Source organism: Scomber scombrus, chromosome 7 (genome assembly GCF_963691925.1).
Source record: "Scomber scombrus chromosome 7, fScoSco1.1, whole genome shotgun sequence".
In the NCBI taxonomy this organism is placed as follows: Eukaryota; Metazoa; Chordata; class Actinopteri; order Scombriformes; family Scombridae; genus Scomber; species Scomber scombrus.
In genome coordinates this window covers 12677299-12699046 of record NC_084976.1, presented here as the reverse complement: position 1 = coordinate 12699046, position 21748 = coordinate 12677299, and the positions used below count along the sequence as shown (strand labels likewise).

At 40.2% G+C, this 21748-nt stretch overlaps 1 protein-coding gene across 1 annotated transcript in view; it reads left to right on the top strand.

Annotated features, from left to right (window-relative positions):
- The window catches only part of cdkal1 (CDK5 regulatory subunit associated protein 1-like 1), a 252024-nt gene that overhangs the window by 112208 nt on the left and 118068 nt on the right, over positions 1–21748 (top strand). The window lies entirely within an intron of this gene.

The window sequence follows — 21748 nt, the reverse complement described above, 5'->3', positions numbered from 1 at the left end:
AGAGGAGTGAGATGAGGTTTCACTATCTATTCACAACTCTCTATGGTGGATACAGTTGAAATCAAATGGTATTTAAGTTAGTAAATCTTTAAAATATTTGACAAACACATATTTATTTTCCCGTTTATTACTTATTTTACCTCAACCTTCCCACACTAACACACGCACATAAATGCATGCATGTTTAATGCAAAATCATCCTGATTCTTCACCAAGTTTTAATTGTTTCTCACACCCACAGCCCTCACTGGTGAGTGTGATAAGCAGGTTTCTTCTCAGGCATAATTGTGCCCCCACACAAACCCTTTGGCCATCTGATGTAAATTTAGTCCGTAATGTATAATCATTTTCTCTTTTGTTGAACAAATAGAATAATCTACTGCCTTTATGAACTGGAGGCGCACTGTTTACCCCATCAAATATTGTCGTTAGGTTTGGAATTACATTATGGCAGTGCAGCAGTGCCCCCTTTTTCTCTCTCACTCTCACTCTATTAGCCACCTTTTTCTTATCTCCAAACAAATTGAACCCCCAAATAGGCCCCACAATTTGATTTACTGTTTGATGTCTTTTGAATATATGAAAAAAAGAGAAAAAAACGCCGCAAGTGTGAATGCTAATTTGGATTGGCCAGTCATCCAGCTTTGGGGCTACTTGATTGGTTTATCTCAGAGAACTTTGAAAGGATTTATGGGATTTATTCAAATGCGATTTGAGGTAAATAGCTCTCTTTCCATCTGGAAAAAAAGAGAGAGTGAGTGAGTGCACAGCTTTTAAAATAATCTGAATTATTCAAATGTATGAATGTATAATTTTTAACATCAGAGAGGTTTGTTAATGTATGCAGGTAATGGAGGCTGGGGATGTCATATGAAATGACAAGGTTATGGGTGTGTGCGTATGGGTGGAGAGAGGGGGGCTCTTGTGGAGTTTTTTGTGTGCCGGAGACATGCTGGGGGACAGTGATTGAGTGTGGGTTGGTCTGTGTTTTGGCACTGGAGTGTGTATCTGTAAGTGTGTTTAAAACAGCCAGAAGATGAAAGATATTTAATCACTTTTTTCTGGCTGAGCAATTCTGAAGATGGTAGTATTCTCTATGAGGTGAGTATAGTAGATAAAAGGTAATCAATGTTCATCCACCAGCAGTCTGCCAATCAACTAACACCTGTTGTTTTCATCCTCTCCCGGTTAGCCCACTATACTTTTACATTCATGCTGCCTCTATCCTTATCTCTTACTTAACCCTCCTCTCATGTCTCACCGTATCCTGTTGCTCTTCTGTCTTTACACCTGCATGTCTCTCACCAGTGGCCTGTTTCAGCCTTCTCTTCATCTTTAATCCTTTGTCATCCTTTAGTCTGCCTCTCCCATTCTAGGAGATACATAGTAGTGGAAATCAGGAGCCAGATCATCTTTGGACTTGCATATTAATATTCAACAACAGTCTCTGTCAGAATACAATTTAGAAATAACATCATTAGCCACTGGCTCACAAAGCTCATTATAAAAGATTTCTTAAAAGGAGTGTTTTTTAAAACTTCACAAGCAAAATATTTGGCCATAATGAGTTTAAGTTTAATCATAAATACATTTACATTGCCCAAATGTTTTGTGCTTACTAGCATGGGTTTTGTAATTGGTTGCATATTTTTGTGTGTGAGTGAGGGTCTTTTTTGATGATGTTTTTTTTGTTTTATACCCCCAGATTAGTCCCCGAGTCAGTGCATTAGCTGCACTGACATGGTTGACCGTAATATGAGGCCTGTATTCAAGCCTGTCTCCCATTAAGCCTGTTCCTATACAGCAATGAACAGACTGTAAAAACCTAAGGGCCAACACAAGGCCTCACACAATTTTAGGCAAAAATGCTCATCATAGGAGAGGAGGTCATTTAAAATTGTGACTATAACAATAACTAAAATAAATACCACCAAATGCTGCTTTCAGAGGTCATGTGATGAGTGATAATGATTTGAGTACAGGAGTACAGTGAAAATACTAACCAGGTTTAACTGTAACATTGTTATTATTATACATATTTTTCCCCCCATCACATCTGTGTTACTAAAGCCAAGATCATGTAGCTTTTTGTTCTGGCTATACACTTACATGTATTTTATTAATAATGTATTTGCAAATTGACTGGTTTGCCCTCACATTCAATTCAACATCCAAAACGTATTTAAAAAGGCTTTAACCTCTGAAATTTGCTGATACTCTGCCCTGTGAACATGTTGGTTGCCCCTGAGTAATGAGACAGGGGAAAGGGGTCAGTATTACAGATGTGCCAGGGCTCTGTATCATGCTGCTTTTCCACCGGCTCAACACAACTGTACACACTCTGAACTACATTAAGGGGGTGCTACTGTATCTGCAGTGGAAAATGAAATCCCGAAAAATACCTGGCACCAAAAGCCAGGAGGGTAGAGCTGAGCCTGTACCATGCAGTGGAAACACGGCTTAACAAGAGAGGACTCTATTTTTGTTGTGGTCTTCAAACCCCCACTGTGGCTGTTGCCTTGTCATTTTAAACTGTCAGTAGGGCGTTTTTGAAATGGCCCTGACTAAAACAGGACCTGACGGTTCATAGATTCACAGACACTGCTATCACTCCCACATGACACACTACATTAGTGCGTGTTATGTGTTGTAGCGATCACGACACAGCTTGAATTATAGGCTCTACAACATCTCACAGCCTCGTATTGCTGATAATTGTTTCGTTTTTTTCTACAACTGACAGCTGGTGAAATGTTCTGCTTTGTAAAAATGTTTGATGCGCTCCATTCTAAGCAGAACTGCTGAAGATACAATATACATGTCAACATGAGACATGAACTACATTTTTACATATGAAACTGACAATATAGCCACATTTTTAGAGTCATCATATCAACTTAATTTGACACCATATCCTTTTTTAGGGTAATGTCATACATTAATGGGAAATATGCACCAGTATACACATATAACATCTGCCTTTTCTCTCATTTCCACACGACTGATGGCATCAGTGTCAAACACAGATATTAGCAGAAATGACACTTCTTGGTTTCCTGGCTTCAGCTGGACAACATATGACAGATAGACAGCTACGTGGGCTAGCTCGCTGGCTAGCTCCAACATCTGTGACAGGTGTCAGCTCCTGTTTACCTCTGCTGCTGCCGTTATGCGACACATGGGCAGACAAGGCTGCCAAAGTTTGCCAGGAATGATCCTCTATGGGTCAGTGGTTCCACCATGTTGGATGTCCGGGTGCTTTTAAATTACACTGTTATGTTAGATTACATGAGAGGTAAATGAACCCTGTGGGGAGAGTGGGTCATCACAGAAGCAGAGGGAAGGCTGCGGTGTAATGAGTGTAGGGTAATCCAGGAAACAAAAAGAACAAAGTGTTATTTGACAGATTTATGGCACCAACATGGATGTCCACATGTGGATGTTGTAGCTGTGAAAAGTATGTAGTATATGGAAGAACATATAGGTACATTTTAAATGCATATGGGCCAATGGGAATTGTACACTTCATATTAATTTAGGAACAATTGATTGAGGAAAGAAAGTTCATCTCTAATTTGTCTCCTATTGATGGGGAGACGAGCATGAATGGGAATAGAGCCACAGAGGCAGATGAGCAGAGAGACTGAAATATTGATATGAGCACATTGATCATAGTTGAGTCACCACCAAGTGCCGCCTATTGGAAGCAGCATGTGGAAAACTGCTGAGCATGCAAGCACTAACACAAATTGTGTGTGTGGAGGCAGTCAAATTCATTATCCTCTGGGAAAGCTCTCATGGAGAAGCTAAAAATGGATTTTCTGAATCTCCTCCAGACCGATAAGTTGCTGATATTTTTCATACAGACAAAAAGTTTCTCCATGTGTGCGCCTTTGTACTAAGAAATCATTGAAACTCCAGCAACAGTTTTTCATAACCTGGCTGCTGCATAGCCATTAAATTTGAAACAGACTGGAGTTACACACTCATGCACTGGGGTTCAAACATGTGTCACTGCTATCCAGGCATTGAGAAGCGATAGCACTTCTCACGATTTTTAACTTAACATGTTTATTCATGGCTATGTAGTTTTTTGTGTTGAGCATGACACTAATAGTGCTGAAGATAAAGGGGGAGGAGGGAGTTATTCTCAGTAGAGCCCTGGACTAGGCTAAAAAGGTTAAGGGTTTTCTACCACATGGAAAACAAACCAAACTTAACCTTCCAAATGAATGATCAAAACAAACCAAAGTGACACAGGTCGCCAAAAGGATCAGGGGTGGAAAGTCCATACTTTAGCAGGGAGACGTGGATTATTGACAATCTGTTGGAGACAAATGAATGACAGAAATGACTGACTCATTTAGAATAAACAGTGACCGCAGTATGTCACGTTTTTTGGTTATTATAGCATCTTTCCAGTTATTCTGATACAATTTTTTTCTCGTAGCCAAATGAGGCAAACCCAGTGGAAATCGGTGCAATCACTGTGCAATGATGTTCAGACGTCCTTTTTCAAAGTAGGCGTTTGACTTGTCAAACACAGGTGTAATTAATGACACCATCATGACAGCGTCCCCTAAGTGTTCTCGTCCTGGCTCTGGTATTGTGCAGGCTGCTTCAGTGGCAGCATTTTACTGGGACTCTTAAATGAAACAGAGCCATCGTTTAAGTTATTTGATCCACATGTGCTTTTCCTGCAGCGACAAGGCAAAATGTCTGCTGTGATCTGATGTCTATCGTTTAATTTAATATAATGACAGAAAGGACATAGAAAGCCACTTAGCTCACCAACTAGGGCTGCAACTAATGATTATTTTCATTTCTGATCAATTTGTCAAGATATTTTCATGATTGATTGAATATTTGGTCTATAAAATGTCAGAAAATGTCTCTCACAGCTCAAGGTGACATCCTCAAATGCCTTCTTTCTTCTTAACCAACAATCCACAGCCCAAAGATATTTAATTTACTGTCATAGAAGACTAAATAAACCAGAGAAAATTCACAGCTGGAAAGAAGAGAAGATGGAATCAGATAATGTGGACATAATCGATAAACTAAGTGGTTGCCGATTCATTTTCTGTCGACTGACTAATGGTTGCAGCTCTGCTCAGAACTTTGTTTGACGGGTCTTCCTTTACGCGCTGGCTTGTTGGAACCATTTCATATTCATCAACAGGTAGTGTAACTCCCAGGATTTGTTTTAAGTGAGTTACAGGACAGCAGTGTAGGTGCAGCTGCTGCGGCCGGTTGCTGGGGAGCAATTGAATGTCCGTTACACACAGGTCATGTTTCTCGTTCAAGGTAACCACAACTGAGATAGAGCAGAGTTTCCTTCAGTTTGTCCTATTTTCAGTGTCTGTCTGCCTGTTACTGCTTGTGTCTGATCTTTATCTCTGTGTAAATACTTTATTGGTTTGTCATTTTTGTCTATAGTTCAGTACAGAGCAAACTCTTTTGTGTTTGGTAACTGCTACTTGTCTGGCTTTGGACACACGCATGCACACTTTGCACAAGAATATAAAACACACGCACGCAAACTGCTGATGTGTGTGTGTGTGTGTTTATGTCTGTGTGTGTCTGAGTTAGCTCATTGTTGGGACAAGAGCCACTAGGTCACTGAAGAGTAGAGAGGTTTTTTTTCTGTTCTTGTACTATATTTAATATATTTCCTACTTCTTTTCATTTTAAAGTTCAACTAAAGAATCGTCGTCCTTCATTTGCTTCTCTGTCTTCTTGTTTGACCCCTTTTTATTCTCTTCATAGGCTGGACAAAAAGACAACAGAGGGTGGTGTGTGTGCGCGTGTTTAGTGTACGTGCGTGTGTGCGCGTGTACCGTCTTGTCCTGTGATTTACTGCCAAGCTGGCAGCAGCGAGCAGTGAATAGGGGGCCCCTTTCACACAAAGAGAGCATGGGATACACACAAGCACACACACACACACACACACACACACACACACACACACACACACACACACACACACACACACACACACACACACACACAGACACACAAACTCTAGTCAATGCCAGACTGCAGGCCACCAACTGCACACCTGGCATGCTACTATTATGTCACCAGTGTGTGTGTGTGTGTGTGTGTGTGTGTGTGTGTGTGTGTGTGTGTGTGTGTGTGTGTGTGTGTGTGTGTGTGTGTGTGTGTGTGTGTGTGTGTGTGTGTGTGTGTGTGTGTGTGTGTGTGTGTGTGTGTGTGTGTGTGTGTGTGTGAGAGAGATTGTGTAAGTCCAGCAGACACCATCTGCTCTGTCCTCTGTGAACTTGTGTCGACACCTTTCCTCTCTCCCCACTCCGCTCGAATTTATTAAAATAGCATTTATTTTATTACATGCTCTATATTCTGTTATACTGCTAAATGTACAATATACCCAGCACTGTATGTAGTTTTACTGCTGTTTATTGCTATAAGAACAAACATATGTGCTCTTTATCATAGTGCTGATATTGCAGTTCACCCTTTTACTACTATGTACTCTTTACTGTTGTCTTGTTCCTGTACTACTAAATATACTTACTCCATATGTAGTCTTAACTACTGTATAGAGCAGCTATGTGAGCTGTTCAATAACTATATATGGCATTACTAACTGATGTACTGTAGTGATGATTGCATTTAGGTCTTTGGATGAAAGCTTTTGATTGAAGTCCAGCAACAATGATTTTAAAGTTTGGGGTACTGAAAGAACGACAGTTAAGAATCTTATTTTCAGTTTCTCTCTCTCCTTGAAACATTGTTCTTCCCCTTTTTTTACTTCTCTTTCCATTTATGACATATTTTCTTCTTTTTTGTCCCCCCCCCCCACGTGCCCCGTACTCCATCTCTGTGTTTCTCTTCTCTCTCACATAAAGACGGTGTGGTACTACTGTATTTTTCTTCTGTACAGCATGGTGTGGGGGAGGGGAGAGCAGTTACATACTCAGTCAATAGGTGGCAGTGCAGCACTTAGGTTCAGATGAGGACCATGTGCTCGGCTCGCTGGCCTTGTTATTGTCTGCATAGCTTTCGACACGCTGTCTCTCTCACACACACACAGGCACCAAGAGTCGGCTTGTGCCTGTTAAAATGTTTAACTGCTGTAAGTCCTCTGACTCACATTTGGCTTTTAGTTCTTCCTCCCAAAACACCACTGTGTGTATGTGTGTCTTTGTGTGTGTGTGTGTGTGTGTGTGTGTGTGTGTGTTCCCTTTCCCAAGCTGTTAAGCGCACTCCTGCTCTGTTGTTTATATCCCAACTTCCTCCTTGTTAGTCTGTGCGAGTCACAGAAGATAGAAAAAAATGACACCATGTTCTTCGTTATTGTAGCCTCGTAAATATTTATAATGATTGCCCTCTAAAAAAAAGCAATTTTCACAATTATTTTGGGGGTCCATCTTTCAGTCCTCCTATGACCCTTTGTGTGTCCCAAACCAATACAAATAATGCTATTAGAGTAAAAAACCTGTCACAAATGAAAAAAAATACTACACTTTTCAGATGTTTCATGTTACATATCATATTCAGTGAATAGAGAGGACGAGATGATGTATAAATCAGATCAAGTTTAGTTAATCTCATACCTCAGTGTGTACTGATCCTGTAAGCAACCACTGTCTTCTTTATGTGACACCTTTTTGTCCCTTCTCTATTTGATTGTTTGTTGCCATGTTTCCTCTTATAACAAGATTGCTGACATGTTTTAATGAGTCTGAGTCTCTGCAACAAGCCCTATTTGCACATGTTGCTTTTTTCTGGGTTTTTTTCCCCCTTATTTAATGTCCTTTGGGAACATAAGGAAGCCTTTGCACTTTGCCCTGCCTGGTTCATAACTAGCCACTATTCTATTGAAGATAACAGGACTACATGACTACAAGGTTGTTTCCATAAGCACCAATGAGTCACAATCACACCAGTGTAAAGAGAGAGAGAAAAAAGAAAAGAAGTCTACAAGTGGCTCAGGTCCTCAACTTTGTGTGTGCTTTGAAGTCTAGACCTGGAGCTTGGGAGGCTGGAGAAGGAGAGATTAATTGGGCCGTTTAATCTACACAGCCCCTTGTTTGAACCTTTTCAGCCTTTTGGCAGTGTCACAAAACAAAAGCCTGATAGATACCTGCAGGTATTAAAGTTTCTGCTGTGTGGCATATTTCTGCTGTGTTGATTTCCACAAAGACAGCTTCAGCTCCGTAAAAGGTACATTATTAAAAGCAGTGGGGTATATAGTGGACAGTTTGATGACTGAGTGTGTTTGTCACACATGTCCATGATTGAAGGCGCTTGTATCAACTCTCCACAGATCTATTTCCATCCTTTCCATCCAGTATATTTCATTTGAACATTTCTCAGCTGGACAGAAGCATGTATGCCTGCATTTATCACTATCCAAGATGCATTATAGTTAAATGTATTATTCATTAGAGCAGCATTAATTCATTTTTTTGGCCAATTAGAAGGAGTAGAAAAAGATTTTAACACAATATCAGTATGGATAACATGTTGTCAAACAATTTCCTATTTCAGCATTTAACAGGCAAAATAACAATAGCATTCAATTGGGTTGGGTTTAATTGGGTCCAATATTCACTCTCCTTTAGCTCTGTTTCCCTGAGGGACATATTTGACTCTTTAGCTTCTTTATGTCACACTGTGTTAATCAGTCTCCCTTTTTGAAATGTCACTGAGTCATTGTAAGCTAAGAGTTAACAGACAACATATTTAACACATCTTTAATGACACATACATTTAGTTAAAAAAAACAAATTATTTAATTAATCATTCAAATTTGATCCCTCTCTGACGTGCAAGAAATAGGTGAACTCCGTCTGTCTAATTTCGATGTCTCAGGGTGGTCTCCTATTCATTATAGCACACACACACGCTGATATACACACATCACATGCTAACCCACTTACAGAGACATCATAATTAATTGGTTATTCTACCTGTAATTAACTTGAACCTCACATCAATGTTGTGATCAACACAACTCATTACCTGTAAAAGAGAGAGACATCAAGAGAGAAACTAATGAATGCTTAAGTAGTGAGACTGAAAAGTGACAGGAGGGAGAAAGAAACTTAAAAAAAACCCTGTTGAATCCCAGAATTTTACCAAATGACTCTTTTACAGTCTTTTTTTTTCTTTTAAACTATAACCTATCTGAACAAGTTTGTGTTTTCATTTGCATGTGGGCTTTTTCTCAGTCTAAAACATTATGCAACTGTTCCACTTTTGCTCAAGCGTATGTCTGTTTTCCTGTCTGAATCCATCACTTCACTCCCACTCCGCTCCCAGTGATGGTCCTATCCTCCTGTGTCCTGCTTTTCTTGTCCTACTCTGCTCTCTCTGTCTCTCTTTCTCTCTCTCTCTCTCTCTCTCTCTCTCTCTCTCTCTCTCTGTCTCTCTCTCTCTCTCTCTCTCTCTCTCTCTCTTCTCTCTCTCTCTCTCTCTCTCTCTCTCTCTCTCTCTCTCTCTCTCTCTCTCTCTCTCTCTCTCTCTCTCTCTCTCTCTCTCTCTCTCTCTCTCTCCCCCTTCTGCCATCACGGCTTCCCTTTCTTTGATCTCCTCTCATTTTCAATCAATTCCATCTCCCTTGCAGTCTCATCTTTCTATTTTGGTTCAAAATACATTTTCCAAGCTCCATCTGTTTATGTGTATATGTCTCTAAATGACCTTTCTGTCATTATCAGTCTCCTTTTAGTCTCTCACAAAAAAATGTTCTCACATGATTACTCTACGTGTGTAACTCCTCTGTCCTTTATCAACCAGTGTACTTTTTTTTTTATCTTTCTTTCTCTCACTTAGTTTACTGTCTGATGTTCAGCCACTGTTCACTTATCTGCATTCAGATGGTTACATAAAAAAACAAAAAACAAAACATTGCCCAGTACATTTCACAAGGCACATACCATCATCAACTCATTTATCTCCCATGCAGCCGAATGAATAAGGAAACCCAGAAGCCAAATGTTAGCCCTGCAGTTATTTACATTTGCATTTATTTATTTTTTGTTTGGAAATTAATTTTTAATGATCCACAGTACGATGAGGTTGTCTCATAACATGTAGAAATAATTTATTAACCATGCTTTTAGCTGTTTTAGTGCTATTACACTGATGTGTGTGCCAGCCTCAGTATTGAAGGCTGTAGGCACTAAAATTCACAGAAACAAATATTTACACATTCATCCATTTATTACTTTTATCTAATTACAAAGACTGGCTTGTGTGTCTGGCAAAAAAAAAAAAAAAAAGAATAAGAAAATCATTTTAAATGCAAAGTGGAATAGACTTCACGTCATATTTGGAACTATTGTGGCTTTGGCCAAGGTAAACTGACTGTTTCCACTCTATACGCTTTAGTTGGCAGACAGCCACCAGGACATGAAGCACCTCCTACATATCTCTGTAGACGAGAGAAAACAATGATTAGAGGATTTAGAAGTTTGAATCAAGCAGATTTTAGAAGCACTTTGGAATATGGCTTGTTGAGACTTTTATTTCTTTCACAGATTGCTGATTAGGCCTTCATACTGAAAAGCTGGCATTGCTATTCCATACAGGACTTACAGGCATTACAGGACTAATGAAGCTATGCTGCAGTACTACTTAACTAAATAACAATACACAAACAATATATGAACAGAGTGAAACAAGTTGAATGACACCACAAGGGCCATTGTAGTATATGGACAATGCATAGTTCATTTTCAAAGAAAACAACTGTTTGGGCACATACTGCACATATACAAGACTAATGTGAGAGAAGTTGATTGCTGAATTTCAGTTAGCAAATGAGTTGGCAAACCAGCAGAAACTGCTGCACTTTACAAAACCTCCAGCCAACACTGATCACATGAAGAAAAGAATCATCTCCTTGGTCCTGTCTCATTGACGACCTGCGTCCAAGTACGATTTGGATAACTTTGGGTTTCCTTGGTAACAATAAGCATAGTGATGCACTGTTTTTCTGTATTCCAAAACATATTGACCAATTGTAGTTTCTACAAAAAAGATATGTCAACCAGTGTTAGTAGTGAGTAAATGACTTGTCTTTCCTTATTCTCATACAAACAAAAGACTGTAACAATTTTCTAATATTGCAGTTGTCTTTTTCAAATATAAAAGCCATTTACTCCCACACACTCCTCTTCCTGTTTATCAGACTGCGACCTTCATCTAGATCAGCTTGGCTTTTTCATATTGGAATTCAGTGGACTAAAGACATAAGTGAAAAGTTGGCACACAGTGAGACCCTGAATATAGCGCAACTTTGAATTCTGCATCTAATTGTGACACTACGAATCAGGATCAAATCAACTCCCACCCCTAGATTCCCACCTCTACAGATTCCTTTTAATTTTGTACCTGTTAAATCTTGTCTTAAGATCACAAAAGAAACACATCCTGAAGAAACCCAACCTCGACCCAGAATGTCTCTCAAACTACCGGCCCATTTCCCATCTTCCATTCCTGTCTAAAGTGCTTGAAAAAGCTGTTGCCGCACAGCTACAGGAACATCTACAACTCCACTCACTGTTTGAAATATTCCAATCTGGTTTCCGCACTGCCCATAGTACAGAGACAGCATTGTTGAGAGTTACCAACGACCTTCTCATCTCTGCCGATTCTGGATCCCCCTCCCTGCTCATCCTTCTGGACCTTTCAGCGGCTTTTGACACTGTCGACCACCATATCCTCCTAAGCCGCCTCCACACCGACATTGGTCTCCATCATTCCACACTGGACTGGTTCACCTCTTACCTCGCCAACAGGACAGAGTACATCAGCCTGGGCTCTGCCAGGTCCCAAACAGCCCCTGTTACATGCGGTGTCCCCCAAGGATCTGTCCTAGGACCCCTCCTCTTTATTCTGTACATGCTGCCACTGGGTCATGTCATCAGCCGGCACGGCATCTCTTTTCACTGCTACGCCGATGACACTCAGTTGTACCTCCGAACTGACCCCAACCTACGTTCAACCCCGGTCCACTCATCATCACCTACTCTAGCCCTCTCAAACTGCCTGGAGGAGATCAGGGCGTGGATGAGTCACAACTTCCTCCAGCTGAACAGCTCCAAAACCGAAGCCATACAAATTGGTACCCCTCATCAGGTCCAGTCATCACCCAAACCACCATCTCCTTCTCTGGTCAAGACATCCCCCTCTCTACCTCAGTTACCAACCTCGGTGTGAAGCTGGACCCACAACTTACCTTTGTAAACCACATCAAACATCTGTACAAAACCTGCTTTTTCCATATCAAGAACATTTCTAAACTCCGCCCATTCCTCACCTTCTCTGATGCTGAAAAACTCGTCCACGCCCTGATCTCCTCCAGGCTTGATTACTGTAACAGCCTGCTCATCGGTATACCCAACAAACACCTTCAGAAACTTCAATTCATTCAGAACTGTGCTGCCCGAACTCTGATGAAAACCCGCAAATACGACCACATCACCCCCATAACCTCAAGAATCCAATACAAAATCGCCCTCATCACCCACCTTTGCATCTACAGCAACGCCCCGCAATACCTCAAAGACCTCCTTACCCCTCACTCATCCACCCGTAACCTCCGGTCCCAAAGCACCAACCTCCTCCATCAGCCCCGCACACGACTCCGCACCATGGGAGACCGAGCCTTCTGCTCCACTGCCCCCCTCATCTGGAACTCCCTCCCTGAACACCTACGACAACCCCAGTCTGTCGATGCCTTTAAAAAAGGGCTTAAAACTTTTTTGTTCAGACAGGCTTTCCCAGGTCGTTCCTAGATGTTTTTATTCTCTTTCTGCACTTTCTTCTCCTCTTATAGCTATTCTTTCTTCTGCTGATTTTAATCGTGTCTGATTTTAATCGTGTCTGATTTTAATCGTGTCTGATTTTTCTCTTAGTCTTTTGTTTATTTTGTTTTTTGGTTTCTGTAGCACTTTGAGATTACTTTATGAAAAGTGCTTTACAAATAAAATTTATTATTATTATTATTATTATTACAAATAATAATGTCTATATCAGAAAAAAAAGACACCCATGTCCTCTAAGTATAATGTGCAGCTCCGAATGGTGTATGTATGTGTTTGTGCACACATTCTTGTGTGTGTTTGTGAATTTGTCCCCCTGTGGTATATATTTTGATACCATCAGGGGGTCTCTTCACACCCCCTGCAGGAACCAGTTCTCACATAGCGGACCACCCGTGGCCACAGCCACGAGCCCCTGGTGTTGGGTGACATAAAAGGGCTACAGGGGGGACAACTGATGCGCGCACACACACACACACACACACACACACACACACACACACACACACACACACCCTCATATACATACACAGACACTCGCTCAGAGAAATATTTTGCAAATGCTGGAAAACATTGAATATGTCCTCTAGTAAATGCTCCCTCTAACCATTTTAGCTCAGACTCTGTGTGCTTCAGGTTGTTCATGGCATTGCCCTGTGACAAACAAACTTTGTTTTGTATTGCTGAAGTCTAAATATAATAATTCTCCACTACATACACAACTAGATGTGTTGAACACACAGATGTGCAAATAATCTCCTTTGTGTGCAGTTATACTATGATGACAGTGAGACATGTACTACGCTTTGGAGATCATCTGTTATGTATTGCTATGTGACTACACTGAAAGAAATGTGGATGCAGCATTTAGCAGAGAACAAGAGTGCATCAGAGCTTTTTTTCTCTCTCTCTCTCAAATTACCTTCCAAATATTGATTTCAGTATTAGTTTCAAAAATCCAGAATCTGTCCCTCTACAGGTGATTGCATTCACACATTCAGCTTTCACCACTATACTAGTTTTAAAGTTTGTTTCTTAAGATCTGTGATATTTAAAGCTTAAATTAAAATCTAATTTGCATTCAATGTCCTATCCAAATGATGAATCCATGCATACTCCTTGTGTATATTTGGTCTGCAGTGTTATCAGATGGCTTGTTCATGCAAAATATGCAAATCAAGTAACTGGTTGGGGAGCTGCTGATGATGAAAGGTTCTTTCATTTCAGTAAAAGAGTAAATATCCAATCTGTCAGGTAATACTTCAGTACTAGTGTGAAAATGTAACAAGTACTTACAGTGAAAACTTTATTGTTGTTTATCTTTATTTACTAATCCATAACACATAAGTAATTTATGTTTTCTTTCAGTTATTATTTTCTCTGACTGTATCTGTGCACATTCTGAGTGCTTTGTAGTGAACACCTTTGTGTCCGCCTTCAGCATGAAATGTAACATTTTGATACATAGAAATGACACAGATGGGTGAAATATGGTTTATGGTGATTGGCACCTTTTCAAAGGTATTGTACTGTAATGAATGGCCTTTTGGAACAGGTTTGAGAAGGGGAAATCAAATCTTAGAAGTTGTTGGTTTCCACATCACATGAATGCATCACAGCAGCTTAACAGACCGGACTGCTCAGAAAACACACACACACACACACACACACACACACACACACACACACACACACACACACACACACACACACACACACACACACACACACACACACAGAGAGGGTCTTCCACAGTTGGTAACATGTCCGTGCATGTTTGCTACATGTACAGACATGTCTTCAACATGCATCTCTGGGTCTACCCCGTCTTCCCCTTGCTGTAGGATGGCATTTAGTGTCACAGTATTCTGTACTGTGACATATTTTTCATCATATTGGCACAACAACCACTATTTATTTACAACTGTTTGTTTTTTTTCTTAAAAGGTTGAATGCAATGAACATTGTTCATTTGGGTTGAACTGAAAACTAGAGTTAATGGCTCAAAGTAAAACAGAATTTGCTTAGCTTATCTAGATTGCGGTGTGCTCCAGTTTTTTTTTGTTTATCTGTGTATTTTGGTACATGTGTATGTGAGTTTGTGTACGTGTGTGTGCGTGTGTGTGTGTGTCCTGACACGTTTCTCTCTGGCTGCAGTGAATGTCACTCCAGGTCTTGAGCTGAAGAAACCGTTGAGTGTTTCTGCCTGAGTGGACGGCCTGTCGCCACATCTGTCACTTTGGAGAAAACCCTATGCCTGATTCCCTCTGACCCCCATTGTGTGTGTGTGTGAGTGTGTTAGGGGCACAGTTCTGCTTTGCTGTAAACCCCCTTGCCTCATAGCCTGAATTGTGTGTGTTGAGATGTTTGTGTGTGTGTGTGTGTGTATGTGTGTACACTTTGCTCCTCACCTTTTAGTTTATGCAGTAGTAACCTTGACTGTCACAGGAGATCTTAAACACAACTTCACAAACACAAAAACCCTTTTCATACCACTGCAAGAGAAGGGGATGATGATCCCATCAATTACGCACTAAAACAGATTTAATAGTCTGTGTTTGGACCAACTTCAGCCTTGTGTAAGAATGCAGTCTTCTCATTGCTTTCACTAAACGGCAGTTCAGTTATGCAGCAGGGGTGCCAACGCAGAGGGCTCTGACAAAAACCTGCAGAGATGTTCACGAAAATGATGAACCCTAGTCAAGTTTTGGCTGACTGTAATGCAATTCTATCCGGGAAGGCATCAATCAGACTTGTACCATCACACATTCTTGTTGTATTTCTTTGGAGCACAATTGCCATATTTGCCAAGTTATTTAATGCAGTCTCTATGTATTATAAACTGTTGTGCAGTGTTTTGGTGTTTGATAAACCTTTAAACACATTAATGTGTCACTCCAACTGGAAACCCTGGATCATATCTGATTGTCTGTCTCTCTCTCTGCATCTCTCTGCCTCTCTCTGTCCCCCCTGTTGAGATCCTGTATATCAGGCTCTCTGATGTCTCTGCAGATCTTAATCAAAGTGTTGTGTCACTGAAGGCAATCAGATTTTTACTAGTGACCAGCGGCCAGCCTTGTTTAAATGAACACATGTAGAGCTCTAGTGTCATATAATTTGTATATGACTGTGGTGTTGCTATATAGAAGGGTAGAGGATTAAAAGGTATGAAAAGAGGAGGGTAATTAGAGTGAGGGTGGGCAGATCAGGATCAGTAGCCCCACATATAGCCTATCTGTTCTCAGCTTGTAAACTTGGTAAATAAATCACTTATTATTCTTTAGCTTAATACAAAAAATATCACATATGTTTACATAACACAACTCATATTTACATAATAAGATCATGTTTACAAATCCACTGACTAAATTAACACACAGGTTATTACATTTACACATTTTGAATTACAGTTATTAACACACACAATATATTCACTAACTCAATTAACATAAACACACACAGACACATGCAGGGTGCATTTAAAGTTCGTCCGGGCTTGCTACAGTAACAAATATCATAGAAAAGACCAACGCGCGCACACACACACACACACACACACACACACACACACACACACACACACACACACACACACACACACACACACACACACACACACACACACACACACACACACACACACACAGCGACTAAGTGAATTAACAAACACAAACATGATGCCTGCTGGTGGGTCATGAATATATTAGCATAAATACTGACCAGACATATTATTATTTATCAAATTAGTGGCTGCACAGGCGAGAACACACACACACACACACACACACACACACACACACACACACACACACACACACACTCTCAAAATGTGCAAAGAAATTAGGTCAACAGCCTTAAATTACAAAGAGTTAAACCTTATGTCTGATTAATAACACAACTGTAGTACTATATACATATATATATGTGTGTGTGTGTGTGTGTGTGTGTCCATTGCCTTGACAGCTGATATTAACCATTACCACCTCAATGACTTTTTAATAGGAACTCATTTCCATATGTAATCTCAGTGTTGCGGCGTTTGTGTGTGTGCGCGTGTGTGCCTAATGCCCTTAGTGCCTTGCTGCTCTCGGGTTCTCTGAAGCATACAAAAATGGGATCTGCCCCCTATAGCTTCTTTTGACTCTCTCAGCCCCCTTTACCCCCTAACACTCTCTGTGTCTTAGCCTCAGTGTCCTCTAATCCATGCTCTCCATCAGCCATTCATCCTCCCCTCAGCTTCAACTCATGTGCTTTTAATGACGTACAGTACAAGTTCATTATCTTGATAGACTGACATTGGGGTCAAATCTCGAGACGGTATGTATAATCCCTGTTTGATAGATAACCCTTGTTTCACACAATTATATAAATCATAGATGACATACTGAGAGGTTTTCTATTTTTCCACACATTTCAATCAGAAAACAGTTGCTCATCAGTCATTAGTAGATTGACAGGTGATCATTTTGAAAATTGAAACTTTTAGGTAATTTATCGATTAAAAAAGCCTTTCAGATGTGATGATTTGTTTAACATTCTCTTTCATCTCAGTGACAGTTGCATTTGAATCACATTAACATACAGTTTATCAGCAGATGAATTTGACCTATTATGACAACTACATCTTTTACCTCAGTCTCCTGTTTAATTGCATTCAGTGCTTGTTAAGTGACACTAATGAGTGCATTTCTTAATGAAAGCAGATTACAAGGCCTGTTGATTACTAACAAAATCACTAATAATATTAGTCTCACTCAGATCCTTCTCTGTAAAGACATCTCTCACACGTTCTGCCACTTATCTCCTGTTTATTGTTAATTTTCTATGCTGCTTCTTTATTTTTTCATTGGTTTTTCAGGGGGTTCTATAATAACTCTGCACAGGTAAATGACAAAGGACAAATCAACTACCAAAGAATGACAGACTTGCACTATTGTTATAGGCCTATACAGCTCATGCATACAATTATAAACCCATGGCATATTTTCTGCCATTCCTTCACAAGGCTGGCATGAGCTGGAGCCTGTCTGACCCAGGGTTTAATTCCACCGGGCACGGCTATGGCTTGTTTGGGCCGAGACGGGTTTGTCAGAGCTGATTCCGGCCACTTTAGTCTATGTTTGCAATCCCATTAGAAGCATCCCATAGGGGGCTCTTTGCTCCACCATGCTAAACATGCATGCCTAGTCAATTTTTGACTGAAACCCTAACCCTAACCCTCATCAAACCTGCTTAGAGCAGATCGAACCAGGCAGGAATGGCATAGTCAACTTTTAATTTAAAATATCCTTCGCAGACTACTGATGGTATATTGCATCACTACATTAACATTACATCATAACCTGTGACACCAGGCCAGAAATCAACCAAGATATTTGTCACCATGGAGGATCTTGGAAGTGGAAAATCATAATATTTTATGACTGCCCTGGTCCTGAGCTTCCTCTCCATGAGGGGTGGCTCTCTTATCTTAGGTGCCTCCAAGTAAAGTTCTCCACTTCTGAACCATTCCTGGTAGGGTATCAAAGTATGCAGAAGATGGAACACTACACAGCTGAGCCTGGTGGAATCACAATGCCAAACTTCCACATGCTGCTAGTCTATTACAGTTCCACTGGAACAATTTATTTGAAAACATCAATAAACAATCAATAGACATTCCCACCTCCATTTTTCTTTGTCCGTTAGTTAGTTAGTCTTCTCTGAGTTCACAGGAAGTACTTGTAGCACCATTTTCTCTATATGCAGCAGTCCATCTGCTCTGGAAGCTTCACAAGATGCTTTCTCTTTTAACAACAGACACACACACACACACACACACACACACACACACACACACACACACACACACACACACACACACACACACACACACACACAAGATGAAAGAAGGGATGTGACTTCTCTCAAAATTACTCCCTTTACATTTATATACACACATGCTGGCCACAAATGTACACATAACACACACACAGTACTTCAGCCCTTCTGCCAATTACTTTTGATATATCCATACAATATGTCTGACCCATATACACTATGGCATGTTTTTCTTATATACCACATACATTGCAAACACACAGGCTTTGATGTATCCAGACTTTGTATCTCACGCACAGTTGTGCACAGAGGGTCATGCCTGTAGTTCAGAAACTATGTAAAAAGTAGGTTAAAGCTGACATGTTGTTTTCAAAGGATTTGTGTAGGCTGTTCATTATATCCATGCATATGCATGTGCATCCATATGTGTGCATGCACACATACACTACACAAGCATGTGCAACATGCACACACAGATGTGCATGCATACATGCATGTATTCAGTATAAATATGCCTGAGAGAGAATATTTGCATATACAAGTATGTGTGTGTTGGGTTAATCCGTGATGATGATGCTACCTGCCAAGTCGCCCACGCACCAGATCAACAGTTGTTGCTCTAAATTAAGCTGCTTAATTACTGCAATTAAACTCTGCATGTGGTGTTTGTGCAAGAGTTATAGTGTGTAAATGTGCAAAAATGTGTGTGGCGAGTATTGAAGGAGGGCTTGTGTCTGTGTATGTTCATGTGTATTAATTCGTAGCTGCTTGGATGTTATTTCCTGCATGCCTGTGAATCAAAGATTAGCAAAGTTTAAGAATTTCAGTGAAAGATACTGAAAACAAAACTAAATTTTCAAGAATTTCTTCTTATTGAGTCGTTATTATTCCTTGTCATCTAATGTCAGTCGCATATCATGAGTGGGGAGGCTATTAAAAGGATGAAAGGAACACCAGTATGAACTGACTTCTACTTGAACATCATCATTTCAGTAAACACTACATAGTGATAGAACAGTTTTTCTACCAATAAAGCATTTGGAAACCAGCATCAGCAAAATTATCAAACATTTGTGGAAAATAAGACAAAGTGATCACTCTTTCACGCAATGCATACGGGGAGCTTCAATAACATTTAACAATATTTATATTGAGTGTAATCTGTTTTAATAATTGTTTTATTAATTGATTTGATTATTAGTGTTAATTATTAATTACTACATTAAAAAAACGTTTTTCCAAGAGTTGTAGAAATGACTTTAATGCCATGCAATAGTTCTGTGTCTTTCATATTGTCCCATATGTCTCCTCTTAATCCATATTCACTCCACACATGCTTACTTTTCTCTTTCTACTTCCAAATTCATAATTTCATTGCTGAAGTTGCTGTTGTTGACATCTAACCCAGAAATGTTCTCTGTCTAGTGGGTGTGTTGGGAGATTTGCTGTGGAGACAGACAGCCAGAGGGGATTGGCTGATGGGGGAGGACAGGGGGAGGGACTAATGTGATTGAAGGTCAGACAGGCCTTCCAGTCAATGGCACAATACAAAAAATGTTGCTGGTTATGAATTAGAAGTCTGTGTGTTCTCACTGTGATAAAAAACACATCCTTGTAAATAATTGTTTAAATGAATGTGGTATTTTTTTTAAAAGCATGGTGGTTTACACATCTCTTCAAGAGTGACTTAATTTAGAATCTGATATATATTAATGTCGACCAAATGAATTAGGCAGTAGCTAATGCATGCACGTGTGTGTCTATTTTTTGTAGAAGTAGTTGTTTTAGCTGGACCACAACAGCAGGGCCAACCCTATGACTGCGGATGTCTGTGACTGTCTGACTGACACAGTGACTGACTGACTAATTGACTGATGGTGCAGACACACAGACTCCAGTGAGGATGCATCTGGATGCACCAGACAACTAAATGCTCTGACGGGTGGGTGACGTGGTGGCTGACGTACTGCGAGTTAACCGTTGCTTGGTCTTGGTTCTGCTGTTTTCAACATGGCGGCCACAAACTTTTTTCATTTTATAGCTAAACGGTACGGTCAAAAATGTTTCTGAAAACATTTGAGGTGTAAAATATGGAATGCAGTAACATAAACTTGATTCATATTTGATCAGCACTGCTGAGTTTGATAGTTTGATCTGAGTTTCACAAGCTGGCTGCATTGCCTGGAGCCAATTTGCATAAAGTGGAGGTAGATTTGTGATTATGCAAATTCAGATACAGCGGCTGGTCCATCAACTCGCTGGGCTGTATCCATTATGTACTTTGAGGCCGGATCCCTCGACCTGCCCCAAGCACTGATTGATGAATTTACATCATTGGATGGCAGAAAGTCGTGTGACGGACTGATGAAGTTACACCATTGGCTCAATGCTGCTACTTCTTGTATCCATTCTTTTTAACCCTTATTTTAAGTCCCTGGCTGCATCTGACATGTGTGCTACAATGCTATTTAATATGCTAAAACATTATGTCAGATTTTTTAATATGTCTGAAACCTTAGTATGAAACAAATAGTACATGAATTGCAAACTCTTTTTGGGGAAATAAATACCATGCAAGCACTGGACACTTTGCCAGCATAAATATCCTACAATGTAATGCAGTAGTGACAACAACATGGTGGACAATGACCAATGCAGCTCTGCCGTAACATCAATAACGCTTCAATTTAATTGCAAGTGTAAGGTGGGGACAGGACTAGATAAGCTTTCTGCTTCCTCCTGTTCCCTCTCGAACATTATTATTTTGTGTTCTGATATTTTATTTTGATGGTTTTCGATGGATTTGTTATTGTTCGAGATTAAAATCCAAATAAAAGATTTAATGGTTGGCACGGGTTTCTATGGTTACACCTCTGCAGCCGGCATGGAAGCTCTCAGGAAGTGACATACTGTAATAAATATAGCTCAGTGCGTCTGAAATGATTCAAAACTACTGTTTATTCACACAAAAAGTAAAAGTTAAATGATAGTACACATATTGGGTATGTAGTGCATAGTGTGCTGTCTCAGATGGAACACCAGTGAAAAGTTAAAGTGTCTTTAGCGTCTGTACTGTGACACATTTCCCAGATAAACAAAATAGCTATGGAGAGCTACAGAGGACTGTTGGC